The sequence below is a fragment of the Ranitomeya imitator genome, chromosome 6 (genome assembly GCF_032444005.1).
Source record: "Ranitomeya imitator isolate aRanImi1 chromosome 6, aRanImi1.pri, whole genome shotgun sequence".
Classification (NCBI taxonomy): domain Eukaryota; kingdom Metazoa; phylum Chordata; class Amphibia; order Anura; family Dendrobatidae; genus Ranitomeya; species Ranitomeya imitator.
The window spans coordinates 474245509-474264081 of NC_091287.1; the positions used below are offsets into that span (position 1 = coordinate 474245509).

The 18573-nt window shown below is 41.9% G+C and overlaps 1 protein-coding gene across 3 annotated transcripts in view; it reads left to right on the plus strand.

The window, feature by feature from the left end:
• The first annotated feature begins 2340 nt into the window (after positions 1-2340).
• RALYL (RALY RNA binding protein like) overlaps positions 2341-18573 on the plus strand; it is a 1030045-nt gene continuing 1013812 nt past the window's right edge. The window contains exon 1 of one of the 3 annotated variants that reach the window (XM_069731545.1): positions 2341-2573. The gene's annotated coding sequence lies outside the window, so the exon portion shown is untranslated. The remainder of the gene's footprint in view (positions 2574-18573) is intronic. The other 2 variants (XM_069731544.1, XM_069731543.1) reach the window with 2 other exon arrangements.

Consider the following 18573-nt stretch of genomic DNA (forward strand, 5'->3'; position numbering starts at 1 on the left):
GGCCGTCCCCTCAGCACCCAGAGCCGGCCGTCCCCCCAGCACCCAGAGCCGGCCGTCCCCTCAGCACCCAGAGCCGGCCGTTCCCTCAGCACACAGAGCCGGCCGTCCCCTCAGCACACAGAGCCGGCCGTCCCCTCAGCACACAGAGCCGGCCGTTCCCTCAGCACACAGAGCCGGCCGTCCCCTCAGCACACAGAGCCGGCCGTCCCCCCAGCACCCAGAGCCGGCCGTCCCCTCAGCACACAGAGCCGGCCGTCCCCTCAGCACACAGAGCCGGCCGTCCCCTCAGCACACAGAGCCGGCCGTTCCCTCAGCACACAGAGCCGGCCGTCCCCTCAGCACACAGAGCCGGCCGTCCCCCCAGCACCCAGAGCCGGCCGTCCCCTCAGCACACAGAGCCGGCCGTCCCCTCAGCACACAGAGCCGGCCGTTCCCCCAGCACACAGAGCCGGCCGTCCCCTCAGCACACAGAGCCGGCCGTCCCCTCAGCACACAGAGCCGGCGGTCCCCTCAGCACACAGAGCCGGCGGTCCCCTCAGCACACAGAGCCGGCGGTCCCCCCAGCACACAGAGCCTGCCTTCCCCTCAGCACCCAGAGCCGGCGGTCCCCCCAGCACACAGAGCCGGCCGTCCCCTCAGCACACAGAGCCGGCCGTCCCCTCAGCACACAGAGCCGGCGGTCCCCTCAGCACCCAGAGCCGGCCGTCCCCTCAGCACACAGAGCCGGCCGTCCCCTCAGCACACAGAGCCGGCCGTCCCCCCAGCACACAGAGCCGGCCGTCCCCTCAGCACACAGAGCCGGCCGTCCCCTCAGCACCCAGAGCCGGCCGTCCCCTCAGCACCCAGAGCCGGCCGTCCCCCCAGCACCCAGAGCCGGCCGTCCCCTCAGCACCCAGAGCCGGCCGTTCCCTCAGCACACAGAGCCGGCCGTCCCCTCAGCACACAGAGCCGGCCGTCCCCTCAGCACACAGAGCCGGCCGTTCCCTCAGCACACAGAGCCGGCCGTCCCCTCAGCACACAGAGCCGGCCGTCCCCCCAGCACCCAGAGCCGGCCGTCCCCCCAGCACACAGAGCCGGCCGTCCCCCCAGCACCCAGAGCCGGCCGTCCCCCCAGCACACAGAGCCGGCCGTCCCCTCAGCACCCAGAGCCGGCCGTTCCCCCAGCACACAGAGCCGGCCGTCCCCCCAGCACCCAGAGCCGGCCGTTCCCCCAGCACACAGAGCCGGCCGCCTTGGCTCCCACGTCCCCCAGGTGTGCCCCCCAGCTGGCCAGTAATGTGTGCCCACCCCGGAGCCCGTGTTGCAGTGCGCTGCTCTGGTGTTGATCCTCCCCCATCCCCAGCACGCAGCATCCTCAGCTCCAGCATCAGCACCAGACCAGCGGCGGCGGCGGCGGCTCCCGACGTGCCAGGGACTGGCAGCTGTGCATACCCCGCTGGATCTGTGCTAAACTTGTGCTGCACTTGTGTTGGATCCGGACTGCAGGAGCCCCGTGTGCCTCACTCTCTGCTCATCTCCAAGGTGGCAGCCTGTAATCTCAGCATCTCAGTGCCTGACTCCCACCTTACCCCCAGCACCCCATACTCCTCCATCTCCTCATCCCACCTCCTCTGCCTGCAAGTCAGCCTGGCTCCAAGTCACGTGTCAGTGCCCAAGGCAGACACCGAGAGAGGGAGAAGCTGCTCAGTCCTCCTTGTGCCACCGCCATACTGTATTTTACACCTAATACCCCCTTTTTATTGCATCCCTTTACTCCCGCAGGGTGAGTACCTTCTCGGTAACTTCTTGTCTTTTTTTTTTTTTTGTCTTGTTTTGTTTTTTGTTTTTTTTTTCTTGTTATTATTTTTTCTAGAACTTGTATAAGATGGGAGCTGGGGCATGCTTTTTAACCCTGAGTGCAAGTTTTTCTAGCAGGCTGGGTACTAGAGAGAGAGGTGCTGCAGCAGCTCAGAGTTGCTGGGAGACGTCCACAGCTCACTGTATGCAACTGGTTTTCATTGACGATGTGAAGTAGATGTATTGCTCTTTCATTTTTCCTTTTTTATTTTTGGCTTTTTTACATATTTAGAACTCTTGTTTCTCTTTTTCGGCTGCTTTGTCTTCTTTGCAATACAGTGTTTGCAAGAGTTTGTATTCTTCTTCTTCTACTTCTTCTTCTTCTTCTTGCCACCTCTCTGGGTGCAAGACGTTCATTTATTCTTCTTTTCTTGAACCCTGGCCCCCAAAAAAGCACCATTTTTGTATTGCTTGTATTATTGTTTTTATTATTTTTTTCTTTCCTCTAATTTCCAATTAACCCTTGACAACTTTTTCTTAAAAAAAAAAATAGTGGTCATTTTTTTTCTTCTTACCTCCTTCACTCATTCAATTGCCATTGACTTGTTATTATTTTATTTGTCCTCTCCTGAAATCATTTTTAAGGTGTATATATATGTCTATCTGCTTTGTGAAGCTATTTCCCATTGATGGCAGTGGAAGGTATTTTTTTTTTTCTTTCTGGAAAAAAATGAAGTGCGGTTTGGTTTCCTTGTCAACAGAAGATGAAGTGAACATCTGAGACGCTCGCAGTGCAGGTACTTCATCTCTTCAAGGCGTTTCCACTGTTTGCAATCAGGAACCAGCTTATGGCAGCATTTTACCAGAGGTGCAGATTGGTGCCCAACGCAGCGCGCAGACTTTTGTGACATAAGTTGTTATATACAATGCCTAGTAATAGTGTGTGTAAGCAACATGGACGTGTGAGTCTGCCAAAGAAGTGGAGATGTTTTCTTTACTTGTCTCTAATGGCGGATCTGATTTTCAGTTGATCTATTGATAAGTTCATGTCATCATTGTCCATCCAGCTAATGTCCAGGTTGATACTGAATGGCGTCCTATAAATTGGTGCTGGGTAACCTTTTGTTTTCAGATCTTGCAAAGGTCAAACAACATAGAGTGTTCATGTAGTGTGAACTGTGGTGTAGATAGATAGATAGATAGGTAGATAGAAAGAAAGAAAGAAGATAGATAGATAGATAGAATGATAGATAGATAATAGATAGATAGATAGATAATAGATAGATAGATAGATAGATAGATAGATAGATAATAGATAGATAGATAATAGATAGATAGATAGAATGATAGATAGATAGATAGATAGATAATAGATAGATAGATAATAGATAGATAGATAGATAGATAATAGATAGATAATAGATAGATAGATAATAGATAGATAGATAGATAGATAGATAATAGATAGATAGATAGATAGATAGATAATAGATAGATAGATAGATAGATAGATAGATAGATAGATAGATAGGTGATAGATAGATAGATAGATAGATAGATAGATAGATAGATAGAAGATAGATAGATGATAGATCGATAGAATGATACATAGATAGATGATAGATAGATAGATAGATAGATAGATGATTGAACGATAGATAGAATAATAGCTAGATAGATAGATAGATAGATAGGTGATAGATAGATAGATGATAGATAGATAGATAGATAGATAGATAGATGGATAGATAGAATGATAGATAATAGATGATAGATAGATAGATAGAATGATAGATAGATAGATGGATGATAGATAGATAGATGATAGATAGATAATAGATATATAGATAGATAATAGATAGATGATAGATAGATAATAGATATATAGATAATAGATAGATATATGATAAATACAGTAGATAGATAGATAGATGATAGATATATAGATAATAGATAGATGATAGATAGATAATAGATAGATAGATATATAGATAATAGATAGATAGATAGATGATAGATGTATAGATAATAGATAGATGATAGATAGATAATAAATAGATAGATAGATAGATAGATAGATAATAGATGGATAGATAGATAGATAGATAGATAAAGATGATAGATAATAGATAGATAGATAGATAGATGATAGATAGATAGATAGATATATAGATAATAGATAGATAGATAGATGATAGATATATAGATAATAGATAGATGATAGATAGATAATAGATAGATAGATAGATAGATAGATAGATAGATAGATAATAGATGGATAGATAGATAGATAGATAGAGATGATAGATAATAGATAGATAGATGATAGATAGATAGATAATAGATAGATAGATAGATAGATAGATAGATAGATAGATAATAGATGGATAGATAGATAGATAGATAGATAGAGATGATAGATAATAGATAGATAGATGATAGATAGATAGATGATAGATAGATAGATAGATAGATAGATAGATAATAGATAGATAATAGATAGATGATAGATAGATGCAGAACTGTTCCAAGTTTCTCACTAGACGATGTGTCACATCATCCTGGCATTCTGTGCTATTTGCTTCTGTGGAAGTTTTCATGATGCCAAAAAGCATTCGGATTCTCCTCTCTGCATACACATTTCTATAATATTATTGCCATTGTTTCTCAATATCTGCGATGATTTAGAACAAGTCCTTCCTGAAGATGAGTGCATATATTACGTTACTGTACTTCCGTCACCTGCCGTCCAGGTTTTGCCGGAGTTATGGACGTTGCTTTGCTGATAGCTACACATCATCATCCAGTAGTTTACTATTGAGTGTGAAAAGCATCAGTCAACAAGGAGATGTCCTTGCTCCAAGCGGTTTCAGCCAGGGACAGCGATGCTGTCATTTAAGGGGGTGAGATACGACAGCCGTGATGTAGATCAAGACAAACAAGGCTAAATGCATTCCCTTTATGGTAGGCTGGAGAATTGTATGCTAAAGCCAATTAGAAGAAAGAATACATGGGAAGACAGGTAGTGATGGGCTATCATGTCAGTAAGTCAGGTGTACAAATGTGTGAAAAGAACTTGTCATATTATTTGCACCCTGGTCGAAAAAGACGACAGGCACGACCTGCTGTATAATTTATTAGATCTGCCTGAGTTATTTCTACAATGAAGCACTTTTGCCAACTATAAGTTTAAAGTCCACCAGCTCTCGAGGCGTAACTCGGTAATGTAACGTATCGCTACATCCTTCCCTATGAATGGCGCTAGGGTTCCTGAGAACCGTCACGGGACCGCGCCATAGACCATCTACCAGTCCCACCATATCCATCTTTGCTCCGTTTTCTCACTTTCCTGCACATGTCATTATTCTTAAAGGGAGGTTGTACAGTCTAAATAAATATAGATTATTATAATATCAAGTCATGTAATTATGGTAGATACATACTGTAACATTTGCTTATGGTTTTGAAGATCTGTGATTTCTGCCATTGATAGTTCATTCCCGTAGATTCTGCTATGGTCATGTCATGTCATGCTCTAGGAAACTATGAAATGGAGAACTCATACACACTGATTATAGACTTGTCATGATGCTTTTTAGGATTAAAGAAAAAATGTTGTAGATATTTGCTAAGAGCTGGTTCTACACTGGATTTTGCAGGTTTTTGAATTTCTAGGGTTTTCCATATTTTAGGAAATAGGAGTGTTCTATGTAGTGAAAAGTTAGGCTCTTTTCTAATATACTTTCTGCATCTAATTCTTTGCAGTTTTAATGCTCTGTGCTGCCATGCATTGAAAAGAAAGCCTGGTTGTTATATTTTAAGTAACAGCTCCGATATTTTCTCAGATAGCACTCGGACCAATGTTATACTACAGGGCAGTGTAGATATCCATTTTTTTTTTTCATGCCAATCCGCAGTTTGGATCACATGCACCCATACAAGTCTATGGGTGCGTGCAAAACATCAGACTGCAGACACAGACAATAGAGAAGATGGAGAAATTAAGTTTTCCATCTTCTCCATACCTGTGATACGATTCCCTCATTTGAGCACTTGGTTCAAACTCGGAGTTTGAGACGATTGTCATTGACATAATCATCCTGATATTCTCGTATGAGAGAATCAATGCTAGTGTGACCCCGTCCTAAAAGGGTGAGTGCAGACGAGCATGTGAATTCTATACTGTAGACATTTACATCCAAAGATTGGGGATATGTCTTTTTCTGTGACTCCATGCTCAATATACTGTGTGATATTTGGCATAATTTAAAGTATTGTTCTTTCAACCATAAAATGGAAAGTTAAAGTGCATGTTGCAAATTGTTTCCCCATTGACCCACAGTGGACCCAAGTTTCTCACGTAAATTAGCCCATTGACTTAAATTGTTCAATGAGCTCTGTCTGGAGTCCATTGTGCACATAGACTGAAGACATGCCAGCCTGTAGTAGCTTTTACGTTCTGAGGTGCGTGCTCTTAGGCTTCTTTCACACTTGCGTCGGTACGGGTCTGTCGCTAAGCGTCGGCGCTACGTACCAACGCACGTTGTGAAAATTTGGCACGACTTGGGCAGCGGATGCAGTTATTCACCGCATTTGCTGCTCATTCTAAAGTCTGGGGAGGAGGGGGCGAAGTTCCGGCAGGGCATGCGCTGTAGGAAATGGCGGATCCGACGTACAAAAAAAGTTACATTGAATGTTTTTTCGGGCCGACGGTTCGCCAAAACACGACGCATCCAGTGCACGACTGACGCGTCAGATGGCCATCCGTCGCCATTCGTCGGCAATACAAGTCTATGGGCAAAAAACGCATCCTGCGGGCACATTTGCAGGATCCGTTTTTTCCCCAAAAGGACGCATTGCGACGGACGTCACACGACGCAAGTGTAAGAGTAGCCTTAGTGTTATTAGATCTGCTCTGTATCAAGACATTCACCTGCATACATGACCTGTATATGAGACCAGGTTGCCTAAACATTAACATAAACAGGCATCTTAAAACTCACGAAGAAGTTCTCATGGAGAACTTTTGGGAACATTTTTGTTTCTATTTTTTACTTAATTACTTTTAGGCAAAAAATATTTTTTTCCAGTTGGATTTCGTTAATAGTTTTGCACTTATCGACTTCTACAACCTCTTCTCTGCCCTGCACATTACTGGCTGTTGAAGGAGTTAACTAGTGAGAAACAGTCGGCTTATTCTAAAAGGGGAATCTGTAACTATGGTGTCAATTTGTGAACTCCTCTTATTTCGGTAGTCCTCTACGTCTGGAAGAAAGATGGTTTAATCATAATCACAGATGCGGGTTCTTTACTGTGATGTTGTAATGAGTGATTCACTACTAATATATAAGAGGGGACTGGATGCCTTTCTTGAAAAGTATAATGTTACATGTTATATATACTAGATTCCTTGATAGGGCGTTGATCCAGGGAACTAGTCTGATTGCCGCATGCCCAATGCGGCCATTGCCCAATGTGGAGCTTACTATTTGCCACATGGTTTTTTTTCGCCTTCCTCTGGATCAACATGTTAGGGCATGTTAGGTTAGTATATGGGTTGAACTAGATGGACTTAACTCCTTTCTGACCTCGGATGGGATAGTACGTCTGAGATCAGAACCCCTGCTTTGATGCGGGCTGAGCCTGCATCAAAGCCGGGACAAGGGATCGCGATCCACCCGCCGCTATTAACTAGTTAAATGCCACTGTCAAACGCTGACAGCGGCATTTAACTAGCGCTTCCGGCCATCGGGCCGGAAATGAGTGCATCGCTGACCCCGTCACGTGATCGGGGGTCAGAGCTGCATCAGCATGACAACCAGAGGTCTGTTGAAGACCTCTATGGTTGTTGAAGCCGGAATTCTGTGAGCGCAATGCAGTAAATCTGCTACATAGGTTTCGATCTGAATGTAAATCATTCAGCTGAGGTGAGGAAAACTAAATCTCCGAGCACTAAAAAATACTCGGAGGTCACCCGAGCGGGCTCAGGAAATCTCGAGTACCGAGTATATTCGCTCATCACTAAAGCATGGCAAAAGTAAAAACAAATCTTTTTAAAAAATATGAAAAAAATAAAAAATATATAAAAGTTTAAATCACCCCCCTTTCGCCCCATTCAAAATAAAATAATAAAAAAAAGCAAACCTACACATATTTGGTATCGCCGTGTTCAGAATCACCTGTTCTATCAATTATAAAATGATTGATCTTATTGCTAAACGGCATAGTCAGAAAAAAATTCAAAACGCAAGAATTAGGTTTTTTTGATCACCGCGACATTGCATTAACATGCAATAACGGGCGATCAAAAGAATGTATTTGCACCAAAGTGGTATCATTAAACAAACCAGCTCGGCACGCAAAAAATAAACCCTCACCCGACCCCAGATCACGAAAAATGGAGACGCTATGGGTATCGGAAAATTGCACTTTTTTTTTTAGCAAAGTTTGGATTTTGTTTTTACCACTTAGATAAAAAATAACATTGACATGTTTGGAGTCTATGAACTCATGATAACCTGGAGAATCAAAATGGCAGGTAAGTGTTTGCATTTAGTGAACACCTAGCAAAAAAGCCTAACAAAAATCAAGTGTGGGATTGCACTTTTTTTTGCAATTTCACCACACTTGGAATTTTTTTCCCGTTTTCTAGTACATAACATGCTAAAACCAATGCTGTCAATCAAAAGTACAACTTGTCCCACAAAAAAATAAGCCCTCACATGGCCAAATTGATGTAAAAATGAGAAAGCTATGGCTCTGAGAAGAAGGGGAGAGAAAAACGAAAACGCAAAACCGAAAAAAGCTGGGGTCATGAAGGGGTTAAAGTCTTCCTTCAACCTTAAAAACTATGTTACTATGTTCAAATAACCCCCCTTTTTCCCAGTTAACCCATTACTTGCCAAATTAGCAATTTTCATTTTTTTTTCTTTAATGACTTGGGTCCTAATGAATCAGAAACATAATTTGCAAAAATTTTTCAAGTACGGATTTTTCAGAAAAGCGTGTCCCAATATTCAATTAAAAATGACAATGACATGATTACCTATTTTGTAAACATTCATTTTACAAACACAACACAAAAAAATTGGACCTAAGTATGAAAATTATAAAATCTTAGTTGCTAGAAGCTAAAGATTAGGCATCCCAAAAAAAAGGACATTGGTAGATAATGGTTTAATTAACAATAAAGGACTGATAACAGTATACATATTTGGCATCACTGCAACTAGAAAAGTCCAATATATCAAAATATAAAATTAATTAACCCCATTAGTAAATGCTGTAAAGAGGAAAAATATCAAAACACCAAAATTGTGTTTTTTTGGTTGCCACAACAAAATTGCATTAAGGAAAGATCAAAACAGTATGTACCCTAAAATGATATAAATAAAAACATCATCTACACCCAGAAAAACAGCTCCATTGGTGCTAATAAAAAAAAGTTACAAGTCTCAGAATATGTCAACCCAAGCCAAATTTATGTTTTTTGCCAAATGTAGAATTTTTTTTAGGGTAATAGAATTGTAAAAAAAAATCTATCTATGCAGTTAGACTGACCAGATCACTGTTTTATCTGTTACGTATCTGCTGAGCTGGGTGTAATACCACCCACACACTGAGTGGCAGTTTCATGTGTACACTGTGCATAGGCAGAAAGCTGGTGGGGGGTAGTATTATATATAGCTCATGAATATGGATGATTACACGGCAGCAGGTTTACTAGTCATCTAGTGATGATCTCCTGCTGATAAAACAGTGATTTTAACAAAACTACACTAAGCAGCCCAGTGTGTTGAATATCACTGGAGTCAGGATCTCTGTCTTTACATTATGCTGCTACCAGATTAGGAGACGATAACCTAGTGACAGATTCCCTTTAAGTAGGAATGAGCGGACCCATGGAAGTTCGGGTTCTGGTACGCAACCTGAAGTTCACTTTGGGTACCCAAACTTGATCAGAACCAAACTCCATTGAAAACAATTGGGACCCAAATTTTTGAGCTGCAAATTTCTCTCTCTGCAACTATCTTCCCCCACAACTCTGAGCTTTGCACCAGACTTCCTTCCAGGAGAAGTCCTTGTTGGGCATTTAGTACGGGTCACTAACTGTCCTTTATGAATCTCGTACGTTTAGTTTGGGTTCGCTCTTCTCCACCTCTAAGCAAAAAAAAAAGTCATATTTCCAGAATCTCTTATGTAAAGCTCATACAGCAGAAACTTTCTTTCATAAAGCTATGATATATCTCTTTTGTAAACTCTTGGGGGGAAATACTTATCATTAAGGATACCATTTTTTGTAATAGATTCTTGCTAGCAGTGCTGCAATACAAATGTTCTCTTTGAGATATGAAAGAAGATATCTCATTAGCGCCACATATTGGAGGTAGGCACCTTATAATTCAATGTCCAACATTTTTTCAAGCCTTAACCCCTTCACCCCAAAGCCTGTTTTCACCTAAGTGACAGGGCCAATTTTTACAATTCTGACCACTGTCACTTTATGAGGTCATAACTCTGAAACGCTTCAACGGATCCTGGTAATTCTGACACTGTTTTCTCGTGACATATTGTACTTCATGATAGTGGTAAAACTTCTTCGATATGACTTGCATTTATTTGTGAAAAAAACAAAAATTTGTCGGAAATTATGAAAATTTAGCAATTTTCAAACTCTTAGTTTTTATGCCCTTAAATTAGAGAGTTATATCACATAATATAGTTAATAAACAACATTTCCCACATGTCTGCTTTACATCAGCACAATTTTGGAAACATAATTTTTTTTTGTTAGGACGTTATAAGGGTTAAACGTTGACCAGCGATTTCTCATTTTTGCAACAAAATTTGCAAAACCATTTTTTTACGGACCACCTCACACTTGAAGTGACTTTGAGGGGTCTATATGACAGAAAATGCCCAAAAGTGACACCATTCTAAAAACTGCACCCCTCAAGGTACTCAAAACCACATTCAAAAAGTTTATTAACCCTTCAGGTGCTTCACAGGAATTTTTTGAATGTTTAAAAAAATTGAACATTTAACTTTTTTTTCACAAAATTTTTACTTCAGGTCCAATTTGTTTCATTTTACCAAGGGTAACAGGAGAAATTGGACCACAAAAGTCGTTGTACAATTTGTCCTGAGTACGCCGATACCCCATGTGTGGGGGTAAACCACTGTTTGGGCACATGGCAGAGCTCGGAAGGGAAGGAGCGCCATTTGACTTTTCAATGCAAGATTTGCTGGAATTGAGATCGGAGCCCATGTCACGATTGGAGAGCCCCTGATGTGCCTAAACAGTGGAAACCCCCACAAGTGACACCATTTTGGAAAGAAGACCCCCTAAGGAACTAATCTAGATGTGTGGTGAGCACTTTGAACCTCCAAGTGCTTCACAGAAGTTTATAATGTAGAGCCGTAAAAAAAATTTTTTTATTAATTTTCACAAAAAATGATCTTTTTGCCCCAAATTTGTTATTTTCCCAAGGGTAAAAGGATAAATTGGACCCCAACAGTTGTTGTGCAATTTGTCCTGAGTACGTCGATACTTCATATATGGGGATAAACCACTGTTTGAGCGCATGGCAGAGCTCGGAAGGGAAGGAGTGCCATTTGACTTTTCAATGCAAAATTGGCTGGAATTGAGATCGGACGCCATGTCGCATTTGGAGAGCCCCTGACGTGCCTTAACAGTGGAAACCCCCCACAAGTGACCCCATTTTGGAAAGGAGACCCCCTAAGGAACTTATCTAGATGTTTGGTGAGCACTTTTAACCCCCAATTGTTTCACTAAAGTTTAGAATGTAGCATTGTGAAAATTAAAAAATCATTTTTCTTTCCACAAAATGATGTTTTAGCCCGCAATTTTTTTTTCCCAAGGGTAACAGGAGAAATTGGACCACAAATGTTATTGTCCAATTTGTCCTGAGTACGCTGATACCCCACATGTGGGGGGGAACCACCGTTTGAGTGCATGGCAGAGCTCGGAAGGGAAGGAGCACCGTTTGAAATGCAGACTTAGATGGAATGGACTGCAGGTGTCATGTTGCATTTGCAGAGCCCCTGATGTACCTAAACAGTAGAAACCCCCCACAAGTGACCCCATATTGGAAACTAGACCCCCCCAAGGAACTTATCTAGATGTGTTGTGAGAGCTTTGAACCAACAAGTGTTTCACTACAGTTTATAACGCAGAGCCGTGAAAATAAAAAATATTTTTTTTTCCACGAAAATGATATTTTATCCCCTATGTTTTTATTTTCCCAAGGGTAACAGGACAAATTGGACCCCAAAAGTTGTTGTCCAACTTGTCCTGAGAACGCTGATACCCCATATGTTGGGGGGAACCACTGTTTGGGTGCACGGCAGAGCTCGGAAGGGAAGGAGCGCCATTTGAAATGCAGACTTAGATGGATTGGTCTGCAGGCGTCATGTTGCATTTGCAGAGCCCCTGATGTACCTAAACAGTAGAAACCCCCCACAAGTGACCCCATATTGGAAACTAGACCCCCAAAGGAACTTATCTAGATGTGTTGTGAGAGCTTTGAACCAACAAGTGTTTCACTACAGTTTATAACGCAGAGCCGTGAAAATAAAAAATATTTTTTTTCCACGAAAATGATATTTTATCCCCTATGTTTTTATTTTCCCAAGGGTAACAGGACAAATTGGACCCCAAAAGTTGTTGTCCAACTTGTCCTGAGAACGCTGATACCCCATATGTTGGGGGGAACCACTGTTTGGGCACACAGGAGAACTCGGAAGGGAAGGAGCACTGTTTTACTTTTTCAAAGCAGAATTGGCTGGAATTGAGATCGGACGCCCCCTGATGTGCCTAAACAGTGGAAACCCCCAATTATAACTGAAACCCTAACCCCAACCCTAGCCCTAGCCCTAACCCTAACCCTAGCCCTAGCCCTAACCCTAGCCCTAACCCTAGCCCTAGCCCTAACCCTAGCCCTAACCCTAGCCCTAACCCTAGCACTAATGGGAAAATGGAAATAAATACATTTATTTACATTTTATTATTTTTCCCTAACTAAGGGGGTGATGAAGGGGGATTTGATTTACTTTTATAGCGTTTTTTTGGCGGATTTTTATGATTGGCAGCTGTCACACACTAAAAGACGCTTTTTATTGCAAAAAATAGTTTTTGCATCACCACATTTTGAGAGCTATAATTTATCCATATTTTGGCCCACAGAGTCATATGAGGTCTTGTTTTTTGCGGGACGAGTTGACGTTTTTATTGGTAACATTTTCGGGCAGATGACATTTTTTGATCGCTTTTTATTCCGATTTTTGGGAGGCGGAATGAACAAAAACCAGCAATTCCTGAATTTCTTTTAGGGGGGGCGTTTATTCCGTTCCACGTGTGGTAAAATGGATAAAGCAGTTTTATTCTTCGGGTCAGTACGATTACAGCGATACCTCATTTATGTAATTTTTTTTATGTTTTGGCGCTTTTACACAATAAAAACTATTTTATATAAAAAAATAATTGTTTTTGCATCGCATTATTCTGAGAGCTATAACTTTTTTATTTTTCTGCTGATGATGCTGTATGGCGGCTTTTTTTTTGCGGGACAAGATGATGTTTTCAGCGGAACCATGGTTATTTATATCCGTCGTTTTGATCGCGTGTTATTCCACTTTTTGTTCGCCTGTATGATAATAAAGCGTTGTTTTTTGCCTCGTTACGGACGTGGCGATACCAAATATGTGTACATTTATTGTTTTTTTTTTTTACATAAATAAATGGATTTATTGGGAAATGTTTTTTTTTTTTTATTTGGGGATTTTTTTTTATTTTTTTTTACACATTCTATTTTTTATTTTTTTTACTTTCTAACATTGTCCCAGGGTGGGACATCTCTGTATTAGATCAGATCGTTGATCTGACACTGTGCATAGCACACTGTCAGATCAACGATCTGACAGGCAGCTTAGCTGGCTCTCCAGCGCCTGCTCTCAGCAGGCGCCGGCTAGCCAGGTCACTTCATGACCCGGAAGGAGTCCGGCGGCCATCTTGGATCCGGGGACTCCTTCCGGGTCACCGGAGCAACGCGATCTCATTGCGTTGCTCCGGTGGGAGAGCGCAGGGAGCCCCCGTCCCTGCGCGATCCCCCTCTATGCCGCTGTCACTACTGACAGCGGCATCAGAGGGGTTAAATGCCCGCGATCGGCGATAGCGCTGATCGTGGGCATTGCTGCAGGGTGTCAGCTGTCGTATACAGCTGACACCCGCACCCGATCACCGCGGCGCTCAGCGCGAGACCGCGGTGATCGGTGCGCCGTACTAGTACTGCTGCTGGCACTAATGCAGTGCCGGCAGCGCAGTACTAGTACGGCGCATGTCGCGAAGGGGTTAAACATAACGCGTTATATTTTCCAAAACTATAGATAGGAATCTATAGATAATTGCTACATGTAATGTGTCCCTTAACAGGACAGAGCAGGAGTTTGGTTGGTTGAACGAGATATTATTGATGTAGATTTTCAGGAATACTGTTTTTCATTAAGTAGAGCAGTTGTGTATGCAATCTCACAGAACAAGTCACCTATTCTACAGGGTGAGCCATTTATTTGGATACACCTAAATAAAATGGGAATGGTTGGTGATATCAACTACCTGTTTGTGGCACATTAGTATTTGGAAGGGGGGAAACTTTTCAAGATGGGTGGTGACCATGGTGGCCATTATGAAGTCGGCCATTTTGGATCCAAATGGGAAGAGGGTCATGTGACACATCAAACTTATTGAGAATTTCACAAGAAAAAACAATGGTGTGCTTGCTTTAAAACGTAACTTTATTCTTTTATGAGTCATTTGCAAGTTTCGCTTTGTTTACAGCCATTGACATGTCACAGAGGTTAACACGTGAGGAGCAGATAGAAATTGTGTTGATGTCTAATGAATGCAGTACCCAGGTCATTGCAGCAGATTTCAATGCAAGACACCCTATGCAAGAAAACTGTCACCATTCCCATGTTATTTAGGTGTATCCATATAAATGGTCCACCCAAAAAAGTTTGCCTCCTCACTGAACATAATGTTCTTTGTAAACTGAGGGTCTTGTTCCAATTTTTGTTTTGCCCATTCTGCAAATTCAGCGCACCGATCTGGCATCAGTCGAGCATCCCTTCGGCAGATATTAGCTACTTCCAAATGGCACCCTTACAAAATCCAGCTGCTGCAGCATCTCAGTGAGGATGACCCAGATCGGCGCGCTGAGTTTGCAGAATGCTCAAAACAAAAACAGGACCTTCAGTTTACACAGAACATTATGTACAGTGATGAGGCAAACTTTTTTGGGTGGGCAATTTATATGAATACACCTACATAACATGGGAATGGTGGCAGTTTTCTTGCGTAGGGTTTCTTTCATTGAAATCTGCTGCAATGACACGGGTACCGCATTCCCCAGGCATCAACATAATTTCTATCCGCTCCTAACTTGTTGACCTCTGTGACATTGCTTTTCTTGTGAAACCCTCAATAAGTTTGATGTCACATGACCCTTTTCCCATTGGAAAAAATAAAGTTGGATCCAAAATGGCCGACTTGAAATTAGCCGCCATTGTTACCACCCATCTTGAAAAGTTTTCCCCCTCCCATATACAAATGTGCCACAAACAGGAAGTTGATATCACCAACCATTCCCATTTTATTTAGGTTTATCCATATACATGGCTCACCCTGTAGGTAGCTACCCTTCAAGTTAAAGTTTGACCTTTTCTCAAGCTTTCCAACATGACCAGGGACTCGGATAATACAAGATGACTTACTGACTACTTTACCTGGAAAAATTACTTTAACATCTAAAAAACATGATCTATAGTACTGAAATTTGGATTGTACATAACCTGATTCATGAGAAACTGATGCTTTTGAGTAGATGTTGAAAACGTTCACCGTTCGCATCCAAGCACGCATGCACACGCCTTTCCATATTAGTGAATGTATTCCACAAGATGTCTGGAGTCGCAGCCTGATTTTCTCGCTGTATGTTCTCTTAGAGTACCTGGAATGTTCATTGATTGCCATCGAACACCCGACCTTTCAAATGTCACCAAAGGAAAAAATTACAAGTGTCAAATCGGGCGATCTTGATGGCAACAGTCCCTTAGATATTACTTTGTCATCAAAGATGGTTTCAATCTCTGTCATACTGACAAACAACGGTGACACTTTGCCCCACCTTGTTGGAAGTAGCCCGTTCTAACTTCCTCATGTTCCAACTGAATTGACGATGATTTGGATGATTTCCATCTACACAGCTATTGTCACTGTTGTTTAAAAAAAAGTGGCCAACTTTTTCTGGATGAAAGAGCATCTCATGAAGCATGTGTGGGTTGTTGGCTTTGTGGTTTATGAATTGACATAGTCACCTAGGTGAACCAGTCTTCGCCAGTTGATCACATATAGTACAATATGTTTCTTTATCAACAATGGACATCTGAAACCACTGACAATAACAAATTCTTTTCTCTTGATCGGGCACTTCCAATTCCTGAATGACAGTAACTCTGTACGGGCAAAATACAACCTTTCTTGGCCACTCTTTGAGAAGTGGAACACGACATATCTACAGTATTTCCTGGAAAAGCCTTTCCAACGATTTACATGGAGATGCCAGAAGTCACTATTTAAGGAGAATAATGGTATGCACTCGGAATAAAAATAATTCGAGGTGCTGGTAAGACAGACCCGGAGGCCCGAAAAGTCATATATCAAAAAATTACCGCACACTCAGACATCGATATGATGCAAAAAGTGTTCAACAAATTTATTATAACAGAAGGGGTAGCCATAGAATAAATAGGTGATAGACTGCCTAGAGCAAGGCACGGGAGTGCCGCTCCACCACTTTATCCCACAGCAAGCCCAGGACCCCACAGGTCCAGTACTCCAGGTTCAGCAGGGACATTTGGGCTCAATTGTCTACCATCCCCTGTCACTCTATTAAGGCATGCCATACTTGGCATAAGTGTGCCATCTTTACAGGACTATACAGAACGCTCAGTCCGGCCATTTCACCAAGGGCAAGTGGATCTGCCACCTCCTGTATACCCTATTGGACCGTACCCGGCACCACTGCTACAGGACACCATAGGCCCGCTGTATGTGGTACTAAGTTACCCTGGGCATTTAATCGGTCTACCGCCTACCTCAGCACTAGGCAGTCTATCACCTCGATACTGGAGCGCCCTCCTAGGACATCACAGTAACCCCATGAATAACACCCTGGTGGTCGAAACGTTGGGTTTTGTCTGATTTGAATTTGCTCCTATTTATTCTATGGCTACCCCTTCTGTTATAATAAATTTGTTGAACACTTTTTGCATCATATCAAGTCTGAGTGTGCGGTAATTTTTTTATATAAGAAGTCACTATTTCACATCTAGAATTGTTTCCTGAGATATTTTTGGATGTTGTCCATCAAACCTATCCAGTAATGTTACTGTACATTCCAACTTATTTACCAATGACAGAATACACGGTTTGGATGGCGGATTTCAATTTCCATACTTCGAAACTTAGAAATTCACTTTGGCACCTTTTTAATGACACAGTTTTCCAATAAGTCTTCACAATGAAAATATGCTTTCGTAGTGGAGACGACCATCAGGGCGACAAGTCGGAGAGATCACTCGGCATGAGGATGTTTCTTGTCGCTATCACTAAGGTTCATTGCATTCTCACTTCTCATGAAGTATGTAGAGTCAAAATTTTAATACCGTTAAGCGTCTCTTTTAGAAGTTACAGCAATCATTCCAGGTAAAGTAGAGAGTGAATTTTCCTGTATTATTAGGCATGTTGCACGGCTCAATTATTTTGCATAGATTATGTTAAAGTGCTACTGACCTCAGTGATAACAAATGGATTTATGGTCAGACTACTGCAAACCCTGTGTGTAGTGTGTCCAACATATCAAATCGTAGGTGGTTTTGCACAGATTATATTTTTCATTAGTACAACTCCTAAGGAATTCCATCCAAAACGTATGTTGTGGTTGCACCATGTGATCTGACACAGGGATATGGGTAAGACTTAAGATTTTACATATCTGTTTCTATGGAGAACTGTAACTATGGTTTTAGGAGAATTTGCAGCAGAATTTAGGTTTCTGCCTCTAGCTCCTCCCTCCTCCTATACCCTCCATAGAATATAAAAAGCACCAACTGCCATCTCCTATCTCAATATTGAGAAAATCAGTCTTCACTGAATATAGATTTTACAGATATTACCCATGAATTAAGAGTGAAAGAATTTTTTTTCCTGGAAGATCTATGACAAAGTTGCTTATTTTGATGTGTACTATTGATTTCTTAAATGAAGTTGAAAGCGACAGTTAATCTTTAAAGAATATTTTTTATGCTGTCAAAAGAAATTCCACATCAGAGTGTCTTATTAATAACGATACCGATTGCAAGTTCATTATAATGTAAAGCTAAATTCAGATGTCCAACCTCCATGGGTGAAGTGCAGACTTCAGGACCAGCTGCATTACTCCTGATCTGAACCCAACAGTGTCATATTGACCAATTACATCGCTGAGTTTGGTTGAGGAGATGCGTGGCTGGTCTAGGAAATAATGGTTTGTACTTGGATCCTAGAACAAGGAACGTCTGAATCAGTCTAAGAGTCAACTATTATTTATGACTGCCTAGTGTATAATGTTATCGTTCTGCTGTAACACTAGAAGCCATCATTGACTCCAATTTCCAATTTATTGTGAACAAGTTTTGAGGATTCTAGGGGAAGGATGACATCGTGTACAATCCTAAATA